Genomic DNA, 22,794 nt, shown 5'->3' with positions numbered 1-22,794 from the left:
GCCAGCTGCTCCACACAAACCTCTGGGGCCTGTGCATGCACTTGGGTTTGGCCTGCTGTGCTCCAGGCTCTTCTCCCCTTCCAGGCCTCAGGGAGCCTGGCCTCACCCATCCAGTCCCCAACTTGGGCCAGCCTTCCTTGCCTGATGGTTGGAGGCTGGTTGTGGCTCCCTGTCCTCCTTGTGCTCTCACCATTCCTTGGGAGATATGCCCCCTGACATGAATCTATCCCCCTTTTCTCTGCTCAAGTTTGAAAACGCTCATGGGCTCCAAAGCCAGCCTGGGGGATATCGGAATTTGGGGGAAGGGAATAATCCTGCCTGTTTTCTTCTTTTCAAAAGAGATTCTCTCATTGGAGAATGGAGTTTCTGAACCACGATGACATCTGGGTCCCTCCTCCTGCCAATGCAGGGTTTCACCCTACTCTTTTTTACAGTCCAAGTGGGGTACTGGGATTGGGGGAAGTGGGGCTTTGCCTTGGGTTTGCCCTCCTTGCAGCTGGACAAGAGAGCTGAGTCTGGACAACTGGTCTGTGGGGAGGCGAGGAAGAGGAGAGGGTGGGCTTTCGTGAGTCCAGGTTTCTTTGGTTGAGACACTAATGGGGGAGTTTCCAGTCTCAGTTTCATGCCTAGCTTCCTCTAAGATACAGAATGGTCCTAGGCTGCCACAGTCCTCTTTTATAGCCAGAGACATACCCCATGGAAAGCAAATGAAAAAAAAAAAAATGAGCCACTGATAAAAGCTGAGCAGATGCTACCATTTCTCAGCCTATCCACAATAAGGCTAAGTAAACCCACTAGATGCTCCCAATGGAGTTCGAGTATATGCAGTGCTTGCTATCTGCCTCCCTTTTCCTCTTTTTCCCCAGCACACATACACACAGCATGCCTGCCCCGATCTGGTTGCCTATGCCAGAGACATGGGAGCCAGAGACCTAGGCTCATCACACACCCTGCACGCACAGGCTCCATGCCTTGCTCGTTGGTCCCTGTTCCCTCATTGCACACACAGGGTATCAAACAGGAAAGCATTCAGGGAACTGTTCCCACAGCCCGAGCCGGCAGCAGAGGGAAGAACAACACGACCTCACTCTTCCTGCCCAAAATGAAACAGGAAAGCAGCTCCCGGACCCTGGGGGGCAGGGGAAACTGGGTTGGGACATGCAGGCCAGATGACGAGGCTCCCATGTGGAGGACAGGTAGGGCACCCGCAGGCCTGCACGTCCACACCACCAGGCTGTGCTGGATTATTGCTCTGGCTGCCAGCCCCTCAGAACAAGCTGGCTGGCTAAACCCACTCACTGGCTCTGATACCCTAAACATGGAGCTGGGAGAACCCACCATGCCTGCTTTCTGGGGAAAGAGGGGATCTCTGTGTGGACTTAGTCTAGACAGTTCCAACCTGTAGCTCATGCCAGGTTCCACCTCTAATGACCGGGCAGAAAGTGGGCCAGGCACTTGCGGTGTGTGTGAACAAGCCACAGTGGAATCCCTAGGATTTCCAGATCACTTCCTGAGAATCCAACCCCTTCTTATAGGTAAGGTACCCCAAAACTTTTCTGACGGGAAGTCAGGTACATAGTAGAGGTCCCAGACTTGGCAGAAATGAGGCCAGATTATAGCTCCAGAATCACTGTGGAGTGCTTACCATTGCTTAGTAAATGCCCATGTTTAATCTGCATGGTATTTCACAAGAGAATTCAGAGTTGAGCAGTTCCTTAACAGCAGGGAGGCAGTGCCCTGCCTACAGGATAAGTCTGACCCCACAGTGACCTCCAGCTCTGAGGACAGTTGCTTTTACAAGGCCCAGTGGCTGGGAAACACCTGGATATCACTGTGGGGAGTGAGTCACGGAGAGGCTGTGAAGAAGGAAGGAAGGAATGTCTATCCTGCTCTCTCAGCCAGGTCCACTGTGCTGCCTCAGGACCATGATCAAACTGATCAGGGGATAGAAAACGATAGTGGCTCCTACCTCCCTCTCTGCCGCTAGTTAAGGTCACTAAACTCATGCAGTATTTATGTTTCACTCCTGATGGGGACCCACAGGGCTGTCCCCTCCTTGCAGCTCTGTCTCACTGCGTGTGTCTCCAGGATCTTCGGACCCAGTCCCCCCGCCCTCCCCCGCCATGGTCTGCTGCATTCCGGGAAAGGGATGGAAGTGATTCAGGGTATTATGACTGTCCCTTCCCGGGGAGAGGATGCGCCTGGTAGGTCCCAGCGGCCTTCCCAGGGCGGCCGCGCCCTCCTTCGTGCTTAGGACGCACGGTCGGACCCCGCGGCCCAGCCGGATCTCTTTGAGACGGGAGGCTCGAACAGCCGCGGAAGAAGGAGGTGCGGTGTGATGGCCCAGTCAGCCGTCCACCTGCTGTGGCCGCCGGGCGCCCCGGAGGTCCTGGGCTCCCCAACCCCCTCGCTCTTTGTTAAAGCTCGACTTCCTGTTTGCGGACGCCGACCCGGGCTCACTTCCCGGGCCGGGAAGCCGCCGAAGGCCGCGAGTTTCTCGCAGACTACCCCCACCCTCGCCCGCTCGGCCCCGCCTCTCGCACCCCTGGATCCCGCCCCCACTCTGGGAGCCCACTGGCCCGGCTGCCCGGCACAAGAGGGCGCTGCGCGGTCGTCGGGGCTGAGCACGTCCGGGCTGAAGGTCAGCGCTTCTCTGTCCTTGGCCCATGGAACCAGCCCGGAGAAGGGCAGCTGGACACAAATTCAGTTTTTGTCCTTTTCCCGCAGAGTTCCCTCGAACCCTTAGCCGAGGGAGTAAACTGGAGAGAGCTCAGTGCACCCTTTCCCCTAAATATGACTCAAGGTGTTCAGAGAGGCAGGGCCCTCTCGCATTCTCTGAGCAGGCACAGCAGCCAGCTTCCTTCCCACCTCCTCCTCCGCAGTCCTCTGGCCATCTCCCCCAGCCAGCAACTTGAAAGGAAAGGAATGGGTTGGAAAGGGTACCCGGTTTGAGTCCGAGGCTGAAGCTCCCTGCCAGCACCACCTTTTATTGTCCGGTGACCTGGTACATGTCCAACTATTCCACACTGTTTGAACCCCCTTTATATGCCAGGCATTGGCGATAAAACATGGTCATTGCCCAAGAATACTAATCCTCTACTGAGTCTAGTTAATTATCTTTAACCTCTCAGAGGATGATCATATCTCTTGTACATTACTATGAGATTGAAATGAGTTAGGGTATTAAAATATTTGTGAACTAGAATCTATGTAAACACAATAAATTAAAATTAATAATAAAAATATATATTTATAATATATATATATAATATATATATTTGTGAGCAATGAGTTCCTCACTGGTTAAGTCTTTTCAAGCTATACTAGCAAACCATAGGATGGGTGTAGGCTAAAGAGGAGTTTGGACTCTTGGTTGGATGGATCCAGCATTCACCCTAGGATCAAGGAGGTAGTTGAGATCCTGGGGTACCTCCACCATTGCTTGCTTTGTGTATGTCTTTAAGGAACACCATCAGTCTAGGTCAGGGGTCCGGAACCTATGGCTCGCGAGCCAGATGTGACTCTTTTGATGGCTGCATCTGGCTCGCAGACAAATCTTTAATAAAAAATATAATAACATTAAAAATATAAAACAGCCTGACCAGGCAGTGACACAGTGGATAGAGCGTCAGACTGGGATGCAGAGGACCCAGGTTCGAGACCCCGAGGTCGCCAGCTTGAGTGCGGGCTCATCTGTTTTGAGCAAAGCTCACCAGCTTGGACCCAAGGTCACTGGCTCGAGCAAGGGCTCACTCAGTCTGCTGAAGGCCCGCGGTCAAAGCACATATGAGAAAGCAATCAATGAACAACTAAGGTGTCGCAACACGCAACGAAAACTAATGATTGATGCTTCTCATCTCTCCGTTCCTGTCTGTCTGTCCCTGTCTATCCCTCTCTCTAACTCTCTCTGTCTCTGTAAAAAAAACAAAGCAAGGCCCTGGCCGGTTGGCTCAGTGGTAGAGCGTCGGCCTGGCGTGCAGAAGTCCCGGGTTCGATTCCTGGCCAGGGCACATAGGAGAAGCGACCATCTGCTTCTCCACCCCTCCCCCTCTCCTTTCTCTCTGTCTCTCTCTTCCCCTCCGGCAGCAAGGCTCCACTGGAGCAAAGATCGCCCAGGCGCTGGAGTGGCTCTGGTCACAATAGAGCAACGTCCCAGAGGGGCAGAGCATCGCCCCCTGGTGGGCAGAGCGTCGCCCCCTGGTGGGCGTGCCGGGTGGATCCCGGTCCGGCGCATGTGGGAGTCTGTCTGACTGTCTCTCCCCGTTTCCAGCTTCAGAAAAATACACCCCCCCCAAAAAAACCCCCAAAAAAACCCATTTTCATGTGTTACAATCCATTCATTTCCTACCACTCATGTTCATGGTTGCGGGTGGCTGGAGCCAATCACAGCTGTCCTCCGGGACAACACCAAATTTTAATTGGATAATGCCTAATGTACACGGGTCTTTATATGGCTTTCACGGAATTACGTTTTAAAATATGTGGTGTTCATGGCTCTCTCAGCCAAAAAGGTTCCCGACCCCTGGTCTAGGTCAACCTCCTGTGATGTGAGGAGTAGTAGAAGGGAGACCCTGGCTGTGGGGAGGAACAGCAAGATCCCAAGTCCTCAAGAGTCTCCTTTCTTGCCTGACCAGGTGGTGGCATAGTGGATAGAGCATGGACCTGGGATGCTGAGGGCCTAGGCTGAGACCCCAAGTTTGAAACCCTGAGGTTGCTGCAGGCTCACCAGCTTGAGCACAGGATCATCGGCTTCAGATCCTCATGACTCCGTGGTTGCTGGCTTGAGCCCAAAGGTCGCTGGCTTGAAACCCAGGGTCACTGACTTGAACAAAGGGTCACTGGCTCAGCTGTAGCCTCTGCCTGCCCCAGTCAAGGCATATATGAGAAAGCAATCAATGAACCATCAAAGTGCTACAACTACGGGTTGATGCTTCTCATCTCTCTCCCTTCCTGCCTGTCTGCCTGACTGTCTGACTGCCCCTCTCTCTGTTTCTCTCTTTAAAAAAAAAGTCTGGATTTAGCAACAGGTCAGCTCTGAGCACAAGCCATCCTGCGTCATGGCAGGGCTTTGCCAGACAGGGCCAGCCTGTCTGTCTCCAGTGATCCTGTCTCCTGGCTCAGGATGGAGGCACAGCAAGCCCTGGGGGTTAGCAGAAAGGCATGTGCCACTTAGTTTGTCCAAGGATTGATGTCCCTTTTCCACAGCAGCAGACATCTGGGTCAGGACCATCATACCAGTGCTGGTCTATTCAGTTTCACCTCCACCAGTGACTCTCTTGACTCAGTGCTTCTTCTTCTATTTCTCTGGTCTGGTAAAAGATCTAAAATGCTCTGGGATCTCCTTTTCATTCTCAGTAGCCTTTGGAGGATGGTGTCCCAGCTGCTTGAAGTGAAAGGGGCTTCTCTTTCTTGGCTCTTTGTGGGCCACAGGGTCTGCCTCCACAGTCAGGCTCCTTTTAAGCAGTCATAGTTCTCCACATGGGCTGTTTTCTTAAAATTCTCTTCTAAAGTCAGGTCCTGCCATACTGTAGCATTCTGTGGGTCTGCTATTCAACTCTGACCCTATGAGTATCCTCTCCACACTATCCCTGTCACTCTACTGAAATGCTCCCTACTGCTGCTCTCCTTAGCCCAGTAGCCAACCGCTTCCTGCTCCCACAAATTGCACCTTCCTCTCTCCTTGGAATTGGGAACAAGGCCTCACCATCCCAACCTGTTGTTGGAGCCATGGCCCCGCCCCTTCCAGGTAGTCCAGGCAGGAGGTCTGAATAACTGGAACCCTAGCCATCCCAGTGTTCTTGGTCAGCAGCATCTTCCTCCCTCCTTGGAAGTAGAATTGGGCACAGAACCAGGTTTTCCCACCATCCCATGAACCCTTTGCCAGGACATGGGCAGATCCTTACAATCCCTGCTTTTGTGGACAGGGGAACCAAATAGTCTTAGCCCCTTGACCATGGAGTCAGCTGGCATAAGCAGCAGAGCATGTCTTCTCCTCTCTCTCTTCTGAAGTGGACTGTATTGAGCGATTCAGCTAGTCTCTCTTCCCATCCTTTTGCCAGAATATTGGTGGGACCTATCTCCTTCTTGCACATGGGCCACGAACCCAAGGACACACTTATCTCTCAGAGGGCTGTGGGAAGTGTAGCCCCTCACAGACTGCGGGTTATTTATTCTATTAATTAATGAATTAGAGCGCCCCCTCCACCGAAGCATACACATAAAATATCTCTCTTTGCTCAAAGAGCTATTCAATTTATAGTGTTCTTAGGGCAGACTATCATGCATTCTGTCTTTTAAAAAACATTTTCTTTAGTACCCTATCTGCTGGAACAATCTGGAAATTATATGGCAAGAACGAAGGGTGAGATAGCTAGAGATTTCCCTCATGGAATCAAAAATACTTACCCTGATCACTTTCCTGACCCACCTAGTTCTTCTGAGCTGTGCCAGACTCAGAAGTAGGGTGAAGAAAAACACTCTTCCTGTGCAGCTCATCTACTCTCAGATGTGGCAGAGCTACTATAGCAGGTCTTCAACTCGTCGTTTTGTTCAATGTTGTTTTGTTGTAACATTGTTGAGGGGGGAAAAATTAATTCCCAGTGGGGGCCACTGTCTGTGTGGTTTCCATGTTCTCCCCACATCTGTGTGGATTTTCCTGGGTACTCTGGTTCCTCTCACATCTCAAAGATGTACTTTTGAGGGGAATTGGTGCATCTAAATTGTTCAAGTTTGAGCGTGTACATGTGTGTGTATGCATGAGTGCTCAAGTGATGGAAGGGGTGTCCTATCCAGGGTTGGGTCCCCTTGTATCCTGACATGTCAGAATTGGCTCTGGCCACCTGTGACCCTGAACTAGAATAAGCAGACTGGAAAACCATCATTTTACTTATTATTCATCTTTCTTTTTTTAATACAGAGACAAAGAGAGAGTCAGAGAGAGGGATACACAGGGACAGACAGACAGGAACGGAGTGCTGAGAAGCATCAATCATTAGTTTTCCATTGCGACACCTTAGTTGTTCATTGATTGTTTTCTCATATGTGCTTTGACCATGGGCCTTCAGCAGACTGAGTAACCCCTTGCTCAAGCTAGCAACCATGGGTCCAAGCTGGTGAGCTTTTGCTCAAACCAGATGAGCCCACGTTCAAGCTGGCGACCTCGGGGTCTCGAACCTGGGTCCTCCGCATCCCAGCTCGATGCTTCATCCACTGCGCCACCACTTGGTCAGGCTATCTTTCTTTTTTTTTTTCATTTTTTATTTTATTTTATTTTATTATTTTTTTAACAGAGGCAGAGATAGACAGGGACAGACAGACAGGAACGGATAGAGATGAGAAGCATCAATCATCAGTTTCTCGTTGCGCATTGTTACTTCTTAGTTGTTCATTGATTGCTTTCTCATATGTGCCTTTACCGCGGGCCTTCAGCAGACCGAGTAACCCCCTGCTGGAGCCAGCGACCTTGGGTCCAAGCTGGTGAGCTCTTTGCTCAACCCAGATGAGCCCGCACTCAAGCTGGCGACCTCGGGGTCTCGAACCTGGGTCCTTCCGCATCCCAGTCCGACACTCTATCCACTGCGCCACCACCACCTAGTCAGGTCAGGCTATCTTTCTTAAATGTAAGTATAGCTTACACTTATTTCAATGCTTAATATTAGGTGTGTGGCCTGACTAGGTGGTGACGCAGTGGATAGAGCGTCGGACTGGGATGCGGAGGACCTGGGTTCGAGACCCTGAGGTCGCCAGCTTGAGTGCGGGATCATCTGGTTTGAGGAAAAGCTCACCAGCTTGGACCCAAGGTCGCTGGCTCCAGCACGGGGTTACTCGGTCTGCTGAAGGCCCACGGTCAAGGCACATATGAGAAAACAATCAATGAACAACTAAGGGGTTGCAATGCGCAATGAAAAACTAATGACTGATGCTTCTCATTTCTCTCCGTTCCTGTCTGTCTGTCCCTGTCTATCCCTCTCTCTCACCCACTCTCTGTCTCTGTAAAATAAATAAATAAATAAATGTTTTTAAAAAAATATTAGGTGTGTGTGGAGTCTTTATTTAGTGTAGTGATGTTTTTGTGACCAGAAATATGCTATAGTAACTTAACTCTTGCTTATGTCAGTTAGCCTACGGTAAAGTTGGTTTTGTTATATGTCGTTTTGTTTAAAGTTGCCATTTCCAAGAACTTATCAGTAATGTTAAGTGAGTACTTATACACACTACTTCACTTCTGACACAGACATGTGGGTTTTCCACACATCAAACAATTCTGCGACACCATCTGGGTGTCCTATAATTTAACTAAATTCTGACACTCTCTGCCTAGAGATAGCATCATATCCAGCAGATTAGGGCTCAATCTCACAAGACCCTCTTCAGATGCCAACTGCAAGTCCAGGTTGTTACCTGAGCTTCTTACTGACTGGCGATAGATTGGAGGTTCCTCAAACCCCCAGCTTGGGTTTAATTAATTTACTAGAGAGGATCATAGAATTTAAGGAAATAGTTTACTTATATCTATAGATTACAATTTTCTTTTTTTCCCCATTTCTTTTTTTTTTTTAATTACAAAAAATTCCCCTCAGCCTGACCAGGTGGTGGTGCAGTGGACAGAGTGTCACATTGGGACACAGAAGACCCAAGTTTGAAACCCGAGGTTGCCAGCTTGAGCACGAGCTCACCAGCTTGAGCATGGGATCATAGACATGACTCCATGGTTGCTGGCTTGAGCCCAAAGGTCTCTGGCTTGAAGCCCAAGGCTGCTGGCTTGAGCCCAAGGCTGCTGGCTTGAAGCCCAAGGTCACTGGCTTGAGCCCAAGGTTGCTGGCTTGAGCCCAAGGTTGCTGGCTTGAGCAAGGGGTCACTCGCTCTGCTGGAGGCTCCCAGTCAAGGCACATATGAGAAAGTAATCAATGAACAACTAAGGTGCTGCAACAAAAAATTGATGCTTCTCATGTCCCTTCCTGTCTGTTCCTATCTGTCCCTCTCTCTTTCTCTCTCTCTCTCTGTCATAAAAATCCCCCCCCATTTATTTGAGGGGGAAGAGAACGAGAGAGAGAGAAGCATCACCTTGTTCCACTTAGTTGTTCCATTTTGTTGTGCACTCACTGATTGCCTCTCATAAGTGCTCTGACCAGGGGTGGAACGGCAACCTCAGTGCGTTGGGATGACACTCTATCCACTGAACAGCCCAGCCAGGGCTAGACTACCAGTTCATTATAAACGGATATAACTCAAATACAGTCAGATGAAAGAGATGTAGGACGAGGTGTATGGGAAGAGATTCTAAGTTTTCGTATCCTCTCTGGGCACACCACCCTCCCAACATCTTCACATGTTCACCAACCTGAAAGCTCTCTGAACCTTGTCCTGTTGGGTTTTTATAAAGGCTTCATTGCATAGGCATGATTGATTAATCATTGGCAATTGGTGATTGAACTTAATATCTAGTCTTCCTCTCAGGAGGTTGGAGGTCTGGAGGTAGAACTGAAACCTCCAGTCCTCTAACCATACATTTCGTTCCCCTGGCAACCATCCTCCCGCTTCTGTGTGTGTGTGTGTGTGTGTGAGAGAGAGAGAGAGAGAGAGAGAGAGAGACAGAGAGAGAGAGACAGAGAGAGAGACAGAGAGGGTCAGATAGACAGGAAGAGAGAGATGAGAGCATCAATTCTTTGTTGCGGCATCTTAGTTGTTCATTGATTGTTTTCTCATACGTGCCTTGACGGGGGCGGGGGGGGGTGCTGGTGAGCCTTGCTCAAACCAGATGAGCTCGTGCTCACGCCAGCGACTTCGGTGTTTTGAATCTGGGTCCTCTGGTCCCAGTCTGACGCTCTATCCACTGCACCACCACCTGGTCAGGCCCATCCTCCATCCTTAGTGACTTCTAAAAAGTTCCCTCACTTGACCCATGGTAGTGTAGTGAATAGAGCATCGACCCAGAATGCTGAGGCACCCAATATGAAACCTCAAGGTTGGCAGTTTGAATGTGGCTTGAGCATGGGATCACCAATTCCTAAGGTTGCTGCCTTGAGCCCAACATTGCTGGCTTGAGCAAGGGGTCAGTGGCTTGGCTTGGGTTTCCTGGTCAAGGCACATATGAGAAGTGATCAATAAACAACTAAAGTGAAGTAACTATGAGTTGATGTGTGTGTGTTTTTTTTTAATTTAGAGAGACAGAGAGAGTAATGAGAGAGGGACAGATAGGGACAGAAAGACAGGAAGGGAGAGAGATGAGAAACATCAATTCTTCGTTGCGGTTTCTTAGTTGTTCATTGATTGATTTCTCACCTGGTCAGGGGAGTTGATGTTTCTTATCAGTCTCCTCTCTCTGTCTCTCCCTTTATGTCTTTTTCTCTCTCAAATCAATTTTTTTAAAAAAGTTTCCTCATTTATACTGCTCACAAAAATAAGGGGATTGCCTGACCAGGCAGTGGCACAGTAGATAGAGCGTCGGACTGGGATGCAGAGGACCCAGGTTTGAGACCCTGAGGTTGCCAGCTTGAGCTCGGGCGCATCTGGTTTGAGCAAAATGCCCACCAGCTTGAACCCAAGGTTGCTGGCTCCAGCAAGGGGTTACTCAGTCTGCTGAAGGCCCGCGGTCAAGGCACATATGAGAAAGCAATCAGTGAACAACTAAGGTGTTGCAACACGCAATGAAAAACTAATGATTGATGCTTCTTATCTCTCTCCGTTCCTGTCTGTCTGTCCCTGTGTATCCCTCTCTCTGACTCACTCTCTGTCTCTGTAAAAAATAAAATAAAATAAATAAAAATAAGGGGATATTTCAAAATGAATATGAAGCTATAAAATATCCCCTAATTTTTGTGAGTAGTGTAGATAAACTAAGGTGTGTTGGTAGAAGTTTGTTATGAGTAAGGAAAGACACCTTTATCATTTCTATCACTTAGGAATTCCCAAGGGTTTTAAAAGCTCTGTGGCAAGAAGAGGACAAAGACCAAATATATATTTTATATTATAAATCATAATACCTATGGCTCTACCCTAAATGAAATGGAAAGTGAAAAGTGTAACGTAAGGTCCTGGACAGGTAGCTTAGTTGGTTATAGCAGCAGAGGTGGATATAACAGTGGGCACACAGGGTGCGTGCCCTGGGCCCCAACTTCAGAAGGGCCCCACAAAACCCCAACTTTACACTTTGTGTGTGTGTGTGTGTGTGTGTGTGTGTGTATATATATATATATTTTTTTTTTTTTTCTAAAGTGAGAATCAAGGAGGCAGAGAGACAGACTCCTGCATGCACCCAACCAGGATCCATCCGGCAAGGCCACTAGGAGACGATGCTCTGCCCATCTGGGTGTTGCTCCATTGCAACCGGAGCCATTCTAGTGCTTGTGGTGGAGGCCATGGAGCCAGCCCCAGCGCTCGGGCCAATTTTGCTCCAATGGAGCCTTGGCTACAAGAAGGGGAGAGAGAGAGAGAGAAAGAAGAACAAGAAGGATGGAGAAGCAGATGGGTGCTTCTCCTGTGTGCCCTGGCAGAGGATCAAACCTGGGACTTCCACACGCCGGGCCAACGCTCTACCACTGACTGAGCCAACCGGCCAGGACCTACGCTTTTTTCCTTTCTTTCTTTCTTTTTTTTTTTTAAGATGTTATTTATTTATTTATTTATTCATTTTAGAGAGGAGAGGGAGAGACAGAGAGAGAGAGAGAGGAGAGACAGAGAGAGAGAAGGGGGGAGGAGCTGGAAGCATCAACTTCCATATGTGCCTTGACTAGGTGAGCCCAGGGTTTTGAACTGGCAACCTCAGCATCCTATGCTTTTTTTCTAATGACACCAAGTTTGGTTTCATATGTGAAAATTTAACATTAATAGTACATATTATTTTTTATTTATTTAAAAATATGGTTAACATGTATTTTTATTTTCACTCTCTCTCTTTTTTTTAAGGGGCCCAATATTTTCTTCTGTGCCCAGGGCCTCAACCAACCTTAATCTGCCTCTATAGAGTGCCGTCCTAACATACCAAAGTTCTAGGTCCCGTCCCCTGTCCAGGCTCATATAAGAACCAACCATGGGCCTGACCAGGCGGTGGCGCAGTGGATAGAGCATCAGACTGGGATGCGGAGGACTCAGGTTCAAGACCTCGGGTCGCCAGCTTGAGCGTGGGCTCATCTGGTTTGAGCAAAGCTCACCAGCTTGGACCCAAGGTTGCTGGCTCGAGCAAAGGGTTACTCGTTTTGCTGTAGCCCCACGGTCAAGGCACATATGAGAAAGCAATCAATGAACAACTAAGGTGTTGCAACAAAAAACTAGTGATTGATGCTTCTTCTTTTTTAAAAATATATTTTATTGATTGATTTTTAGAGAGAGGGGAGAGAGAAAGAGAAGGGGGAGGAGCAGGAAGCATCAACTCCCATATGTGCTTTGACCAGGCAAGCCCAAGGTTTCGAACCGGCAACCTCAGTGTTCCAGGTCTACGCTTTATCCCAATATGCCACCACAGGTCAGGCCTGATTGATGCTTTTTTTTTTTTGTATTTTTCTGAAGCTAGAAACTGGGAGAGAAAGTCAGACAGACTCCCACATGCGCCCGACCGGGATCCACCCGGCTCTGCCCACCAGGGGGCGATGCTCTGCCCCTCCGGGGCGTCGCTCTGCCGCAACCAGAGCCACTCTAGCACCTGGGGCAGAGGCGAAGGAGCCATCCCCAGCGCCCGGGCCATCTTTGCTCCAATGGAGCCTCGCTGCGGGAGGGGAAGAGAGAGACAGAGAGGAAGGAGAGGGGGAGGGGTGGAGAAGCAGATGGGTGCCTCTCCTGTGTGCCCTGGCCGGGAATCGAACTCGGGACTTCTACACGCCAGGCCGACGCTCTACCACTGAGCCAACCGGCCAGGGCCCTGATTGATGCTTCTTATCTCTCTCTGTTCCTATCTGTCTGTCCCTATCTATCCCTCTCTCTGACTCTCTCTCTCTGTCTCTGTAAAAAAAAAAAAGAAAAGAAAAAAAGAAATAAAAAGAACCAACCATGGCCTGGCCAATGGCTCAGTGGATAGAGCGTCAGCCCAGGACATGGACATCCCAGGTTGATTCCTGTTCAGGATACATAGAAGAAGCAACTATCTGCTTCTCCCCTCTTCCCTCTCCCCCTTGTCTTCCTCTTCCCCTCCCACAGCCAGTGGCTTGATTGGTTTGAGTGTGACCCCAATGGAACTGAGGATAGCTCCATTGGAGCACATTAGCCTCAGGCACTAAAAAATAGGTCAGTACTCGAGTGTTGGCCCCAGATGAGGTTGCTGGGTAGATCCTGATTTGGGCGCATGCAGGAATCTGCCTCACTATGTTCTCTAAAAAAAACCCCACAAGAATCAACCAATGACTGAATGAAAGAGTAGAGCAATGAATTGATGTTTCTTTTCTTTTTCTTTGTCTTTTTCATTTTTCCGAAGCTGGAAACGGGAGGTAGTCAGACAGACTTCCGCATGCGCCCGATCGGGATCCACCCGGCATGCCCACCAGGGGGCGATGCTCTGCTCCTCTAGGGTGTCACTCTGTTGCATCCAGAGCCATTCTAGCACCTGAGGCAGAGGCCACAGAGCCATCCTCAGCGCGCGGGCCATCCTAATGGAGCCTCGGCTGCGGGAGGGGAAGAGAGAGACAGAGAGGAAGGAGAGGGGGCGAGGGGGAGGGGTGGAGAAGTAGATGGGCGCTTCTCCTGTGTGCCCTGGCCGGGAATTGAACCCGGGACTCCTACACGCCAGGCCGACATTCTACCGCTGAGCCAACCGGCCAGGGCCTTGATGTTTCTTTATTTCCCTCTGTCTCTCTCCCTTCCTTTCTCTCTAAATCGGTGTTTCCCAACGTGGGCCCATGCCCCACAGGGGGGCAATTCGATAGTTAAGGGGGGCAATTTGAAAATGGACTCAACACGACTTTAACTCTTTTGCCCCGGGCCATTTAAATGCAATGCTAGATATCAGTGCCAAATTTAACAAAAAATGCAATTCTTAAATAATTGCGGTAAATAATTATTAAGTATAATTTTGTTTGACGAGACCAAAATATCAACTGGGTGATTGGCGTCAAGTAAACTTCGTCCTGGGTTCACCGTGGAGTGCGCCGTCTGCCGCGGGGAACCCCGGACATTTTAAAAACTCGCTAAACAACGCAGTTATTCTCACCTAATTGGCCCATCGCAACTTCTGTAGTGTTTCACATCATTCAGTTGGTGTTAATTTGAAATAAGTGTCAGTCAAAACTGTTGTAAAAGCTCGTTGATTTTGTGTGTGTGTGTGTGTGTTTTTCTGAAGCTGGAAACGGGGAGAGACAGTCAGACAGACTCCTGCATGCGCCCGACCAGGATCCACCCGGCACACCCACCAGGGGCAACGCTCTGCCCACCAGGGGGCGGCGATGCTCTGCCCCTCCGGGGCATTGCTCTGCCGCGACCAGAGGCACTCTAGCGCCTGGAGCAGAGGCCAAGGAGCCATCCCCAGCGCCTGGGCCATCCTTGCTCCAATGGAGCCTTGGCTGCGGGAGGGGAAGAGAGAAACAGAGAGGAAGGAGGGGGTGGGGGGTGGAGAAGCAAATGGGCGCTTCTCCTATGTGCCCTGGCCGGGAATCGAACCCGGGACTTCCGCACGCCAGGCTGACGCTCTACCGCTGAGCCAGCCGGCCAGGGCCTCGTTGATTTAATAAATATACATATATATATTGTATAGATATAATTGGTATTTGATTTTATTTTTATCAATATTAAACTCTTTATTAAGTACTTCTTGCATCGGGGCTAGAAAGCAATAATATTTTATAAATATTATTGGGGCTATAATAGTGCATGCACGACAATTTTAATTTTAGAAGCATAACTTTCCAGAAAATTTTGTCAAGTGGAAAAAATATAGATACCTTTTGATTTGCGGTGTTAGTGTAGTAAATGTGTTATATACATTTAAATAAATATGAATTTTTAGTATACGTTTACTCTATGTCACATTGAATATATTTTAACACATTTTAATATTAGTTTTTAATTGATCTTATTTTTATTTCTTATAGCCCATAGTAAAATGAGTGGTGCAAGCAAGAAAAAAACTCATCAATATTCGGAGGAATATTTAAAATTTGGGTTCATACCCGCTGTTCACGATGAGCGGATTCCTTTTTGTCTTTTATGCCAGCAATGCTTGACCAACGAATCAATGAAACGAGGTCGTCTTGAGGCGCATTTGAAGGCGAAACATAGTGCTCATATTAATTCAGATTTGAGTTACTTTAAAACTTTAAAGAAAAATTTTGAAAAAAGAACAACATTAAAGTCTCTATTTACTGCTCATACTTCAACTAATAATCGTGTTCTTGAGGCTAGTTATCAAATTTCTTTATTCATCGCTAAAACTGGAGAAAATCACACTATAGGAGAGAATTTAATAAAACCATCAATATCAGCATTTCTTAAAACGGTTCTTGAAAAAGATGACAAAGATGTAAAAGCTATGCCACTCAGTGACAATACTGTTAGCAGAAGAATAGACGAAATGAGTGAGGATATTGAAAAACAACTTATTGAAAAGCTGAAAACAAGAAAATTCTCCTTGCAAATGGATGAATCAACTTGGAGAGACAGCGAGGTAGTATTGATAACTTACATAAGATATATTGATAAAGGACATTTTGCTGAAGAAATGTTGTTCTGTAAAAGATTAGAAAGCACCACTACCTCCAAAGATATATATAATAAGCTAAAAAACTACTTAGATGTCAATGATATACCAATGAAAAATATAACATCTTGTGCTGCAGATGGTGCTCCCAATATGATGGGCAAGAAAAATGGCTGCTTAAAATTGATGAAAGAGCCTGACCTGTGGTGGTGCAGTGGATAAAGCATCAACCTGGAAATGCTGAGGTCGCCGGTTCAAAACCCTGGGCTTGCCTGGTCAAGGCACATATGGGAGTTGATGTTTCCAGCTCCTCCCACCCTTCCCTCTCTCTGTCTCTCCTCTCTTTCTTTCTCTCTCTCTCTCTGTCTCTCCCTCTCCTCTGTAAAATGAATAAATAAAAAAAAATTAAAAAAAATTGATGAAAGATGCGAATCCAGAAATGATTCTTGTGCATTGTGTTATTCATAAGGAAAACTTGGTAGCTAAAAGCATCTCGCCTGTTCTGAATGAAGTATTACATACAGTAATAAAGTGCGTTAATGCTATTAAAGCTAGTGCCAAATGTGAGCGTCTTTTCAAGCTATTTTGTGAAGAACAAAATGAAGACCATGTGAGACTTTTACTTCATACTGAAGTAAGATGGCTATCTAAAGGAAACTGTTTGAAAAGATTTATGGAACTGTTTGATACTCTTAGTGATTTTTTAAGCGACAAACCTGAAATGAAGTATCTGTTAACAATAGATGGTAAAGCATTTGTGAGTTATTTAGCCGATATCTTTGGAAAACTAAATATATTAAATAAGCAACTTCAAGGAACCAATAAAACTCTTGTCGATGCAAAAGCAAAGATATTTGGTTTCATTACCAATATTGAGTTATGTCAGAAACATAGTAACAACAAAAACTTTAAACAGTTTCATTGGCTCCAAAAATGTGAAGTAACTGATACCGCTTTACTTGTTTTGTCAATCATTTGAATATTCTATTGGCTGATTTAAAAGAAAGATTTTCTGATTTAAAACAAATTGATTTCCCAACATGGATGATGCAGCCAATGTTAGTGGATTTGTCTGATATATCAAATATGCAGTATCAAGAAGAACTCGCAGAATTGCAAAATGATGAGTCAGTTAAAGCTTTATTTAATATCAAAGGAGCGATGGCATGGCTTTGTGAGGAAACAGAAATCAAATACCCAAATTCAACCAAATGTGCAAGAAAACTATCACTACCGTTTCCATCTTCATTTTTAGCTGAATGTGGATTTAGTGTTGTAAATGATTTACTGGTAAAAAAAAGAAATCGGCTGGATATAACACAACGTGGAGACTTGAGACTAAAGCTAACCAAATTGGAACCTAATATAAAATCTCTGTGCAGCAAGCATCAAGCGCAAGGATCACACTAAATTAAAATAATAAATTAATATAGAAAAATCTGTATTAAAATTATTTGGAATTTAAATTTCTGTTTTTCATTATATGTTTTGAAATTTTACTTACTGTGTTTTGTTAACAATTTCATAGTGATTTCTTCCTAGAACTTACCATTTATGTATTTATTAAGTGAACAAATCAATTTTTTAATGTTAAAAATTATGTATGTTACATAGGGGGGACATAAAAATTTTAGAAAGGTTAAGGTGGGGCATGGCACAAAAAAGGTTGGGAAACACTGCTCTAAATATCAATGAATTAAAAAAAAAAAAAGTCTGTCAATGTAAGAGACATCCACACCTGTAAGAATTTTTATGAGTTTATTAGAGCCAAACTGTCGACAATTTCCAGAAAGCAAAATTTCAATGGATTGAGAAAATACCCTGGAAAATGGCAGTTTCACCACTTATTTTATTATACATCAGAATCAAAGGGGCCTGACCAGGTGGTGGTGCAGTGGATAGAGCATCGGATCCCGAGGTCGCTAGCTTGAGCGCGGGCTTATCTGGTTTCAGCAAAATCTCACCAGCTTGGACCCAAGGTCACTGGCTCGAGCAAGGGGTTACTCTGTCGGTCTGCTGAAGGCCCGCAGTAAAGGCACATACGAAAAGGCAATCAATGAACAACTAAGGTGTCGCAATGCGCAATGAAAAACTAATAATGATTGATGCTTCTCATCTCTCCGTTCCTGTCTGTCTGTCCCTGTCTATCTCTCTCTCTGTCTCTGTAAAAAAAAAAAAAAAGAATCAAAGGTAAACATGTAAGGCAGTAATATGAAAGCCACTGGTGATAGATTAAGGAGGTGGGAGAAAGCAAAAGGTGGGAGGAATCTTTGGGATTGGATCAAAAGTAAACCATATACAGTGTGTCCGTAAAGTCATGGTGCACTTTTGACCGGTCACAGGAAAGCAACAAAAGATGATAGAAATGTGAAATCTGCACCAAATGAAAGGAAAACCCTCCCAGTTTCTGTAGGATGATGTGGCAGCATGTGCACATGCACAGATGATGACATAATACCGTGTATACAGCAGAGCAGCCCACGGCCATGCCAGTCGAGATGTGGATGGTACAGAGGAAAGTTCAGTGTGTTCTGTGGCTCGCTAAATTTGAATCCATGACCAAAGTGCAACGTGAATATCAGTGTGTTTATAACGAAGCGCCACCACATAGGAATAACATTACTTGGTGGGTGGGATAAGCAGTTGAAGGAAACTGGCAGTTTGGTGGAGAAACCCTGTTCTGGTAGGCCAACAGTCAGTGACGAGTCTGTAGAGGCTATATGGGATAGCTACCTAAGGAGCCCTAAAAAATCTGTGTGTGAGCCCACATTGAACTACACTGAATAAGTATGAAACTGGGAGAGTTTTCCTTTTATTCGGTGCAGATTTCACATTTCTATCATCTTTTGTTGCTTTCCTGTGACCGGTCAAAAGTGCACCATGACTTTACAGACACACTGTATATACATACTTTTTTTAAACATAGACAGGTATAAATAATTAACAGTTAATAATGAACATGCTAATAAAAACAATGAGGGGATTTGCAGTTTCTGCTCTAGTTGGGGGGTTTTGCCCTGAGGGGGCTGGAAAAGAAGACTAGTCTTACATTTTAAAGGTATGTTATCAGATATGTTATTGTAGATGCAAAAAGACAACAGATAGGTTCAATTAAGGTAAGCAAGGACCTTTGTTAGAGAAAAATACCTCCCTAGGACAAGACTACTTGCCTTGAATTGCTTTTGCTTAGAAAGTTTTAATTTCAAACCATCCTGTGTGGTTATTTTAGGTCTCTGAGTCTGCAAGGCCACCATGCAGGCCTCTCCTGAGCTTGTCAGGTTCAGCATGTGGTCTTTTTTTCTACAAGTCTAAAACAAAAATAATAAAGAGCCAATAAGTATTGAATGCTCCTGTATAGCAGGTGCTTGCTAAGGTGTTGTTTCTTTCAACCTGTTAGGTTGAAGCTGAGGGTGGCCAGTCCACTGGGAAGGGGAAAGCTTCATTTTAGCTTCTTTTGGTAACTGGCAGGTTGGTTGTAAAGTCAGTAGCCATGGCCACCATCACAGCCACCTGGCCCATGCAAGTTCACATTTGATTCAGACACATGGTAATGAAACAACAGAGCCAAGGACTGGTGGGCCATTACCTTTAATCCTAGCTTGCTCCCAGCAAGCAAGTAAATACACACAGCAGGAAAACACTTCCCTTTCCCTTCAGGGCTCCTAAAGCCGCTGACTCATCCAAGTACTCCTAGAATCAAAGGCCCCACCAGCCTTATTCACCTCTGTTCCCCATCTCCTTCTCTTTGTACAAACTCTGCACAAACTGGCTTCTCCTTCAGCACCCATTAGCATAACCAAGCCCCTTCCCAAGCAGGAAGGTAATTAATATGATCACCTAGGCGATGGCCATTCACATGGGCGGCTTTAACAATCAAAGTGAGCAAAACCAGAAAATACAGATGTGGGTCAAATAAGTTTGCAAATATGATATATATGTTTGCTTGTTTATACTCTGCATTGGGTGTGGGGGACAGGCTGTAAGCAGGCAAGGTCCTTCCTTATAGCCTAAGCCTTAGTTTTAAGACTAAGCTGTTCCCACTCTTTTAATACTAAGATCTTCTCAACAACAAGCTTTTCCCCACACCCTTGACTGTTGCATAATGGGGGGTGGTGCACTCTTATGAGGAATCCCATTTATGCCTCAGATAAGTGACTTTGTATCAGAGACTTCCTTATCTGTATATTGGCTTAAAGGTTTTGATTTCTACACTATAAAATGGGTCAGACCAGGGGCTCTCTCTTAGTTCCTGAAATTAGCATTGCAGCAGAGAGGCAGCCAAGATGGTGAAGTGCAGAAGGAGAAGCCAGTTTGTGTGGAATTTGTGTAGAGAGAAGGAGATGGGGAACAGAGGTGAATAAGGCTGGTGAGGTAGAAACCTTTGATTCTAGGAATACTCAGATGAGTCAGTGGCTTTGGGAGCCCTGAATGGAAAGGCAAGTGTTTTCCCACTGTATTTCTTGCCCGCCGGGTGCAAGCTAGGATTAAAGCTAATGGCCCACCAGTTCTTGGCTCCGTTGTTTCATTACTGTCTGTCCAAATCAAATGCGAACCTGCATGGCCCAGGTGGCTCTGATGGTGGCCGTGGCTACTGGCTTTACAACAGACTTTACAACTCATTTGTCCAACGTTGGTATAAACCCCTGATTAGGTCTGACCTGGACAAAACTCCAGCAAACTGCCTTATCCCGTATGAGATAGCTGACAGGCTGTATGGCTAGTAGCCACGGCCACCATCACAGCAGCCTGGTCCATGCAGGTTCATGTCTGATTCGGACAGACGGTAATGAAACAACAGAGCCAAGAACTGGTGGGTCATTAGCTTTAATCCTAGCTTGCACCCAGCGGGCAAAAAATACACACAGTGGGAAAACACTTCCCTTTCCATTCAGGGCTCCCAAAGCCACTGACTTATCTGAGTTTCCTAGAATCAAAGTTTTCTACCTCACCAGCCTTATTCACCTCTGTTCCCCATCTCCTTGTTTGCTCGTTTATAGTTTGCATTGGGTGTGGGGGACAGGCTCTAAGCAGGCAGGGTCTAAGGCTTAGTTTTAAGACTAAGCCTTTCCCACCCTAAGTGACTTTGTATCAGAGACTTCCTTGTTTGTATATTGGATTAAAGGTTTTGATTTCTACACTATAAAATGGGACAGACCAGGAGCTTGCTCTCTTTCGGTTCCTGAAATCAGCATTGGAGGAGAGAACAGAGAAAGGCCACGTGGAGGAGAGGAGAAGCAGCCAAGATGGCGAATGCTGAAGGAGAAGCCAGTTTGTGCAGAGAGAAGGAGATGGGGAACAGAGGTGAATAAGGCTGGTGAGGTAGAAAACTTTGATTCTAGGAAACTCAGATAAGTCAGTGGCTTTGGGAGCCCTGAATGGAAAGGGAAGTGTTTTCCCACTATATTTCTTGCCTGCCAGGTGCAAGCTAGGATTAAAGGTAATGGCCCACCAGTTCTTGGCTCCGTTGTTTCATTACCATTGTCCAAATCAAACATGAACCTGTATGGGTCAGGCGGCTGTGATGGTGGCTGCAGCTACTGGCCTTACACCAATACAGGCTAAACCTCTTCCTGGGTCTATGGGTAGGTATTGGGGAGAGCTGAACTGAGAACACAAGGCTGGTATATTCCAAAAGGATTGTTTATTTAAAACACCTCGGTGCAAGATACGGAGACAGGTGCAAGTACAGAGAGAGACCCAAATGCCGTGTCGGCAGAGGGAGGGTTGGAGGAAGGTATTTATAGTTTAGTTAGGGGTCTTGGAAAAAGCAGCTGACATCACTGCCTCTACTGGTACAAAGCAATACTTTTTTGTATGTGGATTGGAGAGGCGCCACAGTTTCTACAAATTGTTTATCTCCTGGCTCAACTGTCTAAAGGAAGCCTGTGCTAGTTCAAAAGGTCCCTGGCCGGCCTGGCTGGCCTGGCTGCTGAAGCTTCAAGCAAGCAAGTGCCCCCTCCTCCCACTGGTTTGTACTGCCCTTGGAATGGTGGGGGGAGGAATGGAAGCTAGGGGTGAAGCTAATGGCCCACCAGTTCTTGGCTCCATTGTTTCATTACCGTCTGTCCAAATCAAAAGCAAACCTGCATGGGCCAGGCTGCTGTGGTGGTGGCCATAGATACTGGCTTTACAAACCCCAAGGTCACTGGCTTGAGCGCAGGCTCATTTGGTTTGAGTGCAGGCTCACCAGCTTGAGCGTGGGGTCCCTGGCTTGAGCGTGAGATCATAGACATGACCCCCATGGTTGCTAGCTTGAAGCCCAAGGTCGCTGGTTTGAGCAAGGGGTCACTCACTCTGCTGTAGCCCCCACCACCACCACATCAAGGCACATATGAGAAAGCAATCAATGAACAACTAAGGTGACACAATAAAGGATTCATGCTTCTCATCTCTCTACCTTTCTGTCGGTCTGTCCCTATCTGTCCCTCTCTGTCTCTTTTATCTCTCTCTCTCTCTCTCTCTCTCTCTCTCACACACACACACACACACACACACAAAAGAAGAAGACTGCTATCAGAAGATAGTGCCTCTGGACCTGAAGCCTGGCTTTTACTGTGATTTAAACTCTAATTGTCAGGTCCCTTCCCAATGTAAGCTTTATTGCAAAGAGAAACTTTTTTTTTTTTTTTTTTTTTTTTTTTACAGAGTCAGAGAGAGGGACAGATAAGGACAGACAGCAATGGAGAGAGATGAAAAGCATCAATCATCAGTTTTTTGTTGTGACTTCTTAGTTGTTCATTGATTGCTTTCTCATATGTGCCTTGACCGTGGGGCTACAGCAGACTGAGTAGCCCCTTGCTCAAGCCAGGGATCTTGGGTCCAAGCTGGTGAGCTCTGCTCAAACCAGATGAGCCACGCGTTCAAGCTGGAGAGCTCGGGGTCTTTTTTTTTTTTAATTTTTTTACAGGGGGGGAGAGAGAGAGAGAGTCAGGTAGAGGGATAGATAGGGACGGACAGAGATGAGAAGCATCAATCATCAGTTTTTTGTTGCGACACCTTAGTTGTTCATTGATTGCTTTCTCATATGTGCTATGACCGCGGGCCTTCAGCAGACTGAGTAACCCCCTGCTCGAGCCAGTGACCTTGGGTCCATGCTAATGAGCCTTTTGCTCAAGCCAGATGAGCCCACGCTCAAGCTGGCAACCCCCGGGGTCTCGAACCTGGGTCCTTCCTCATCC

Source organism: Saccopteryx bilineata, chromosome 4, assembly GCF_036850765.1.
Source record: "Saccopteryx bilineata isolate mSacBil1 chromosome 4, mSacBil1_pri_phased_curated, whole genome shotgun sequence".
Classification (NCBI taxonomy): Eukaryota; Metazoa; Chordata; class Mammalia; order Chiroptera; family Emballonuridae; genus Saccopteryx; species Saccopteryx bilineata.
Note: the sequence above shows the minus strand (reverse complement) of the source record.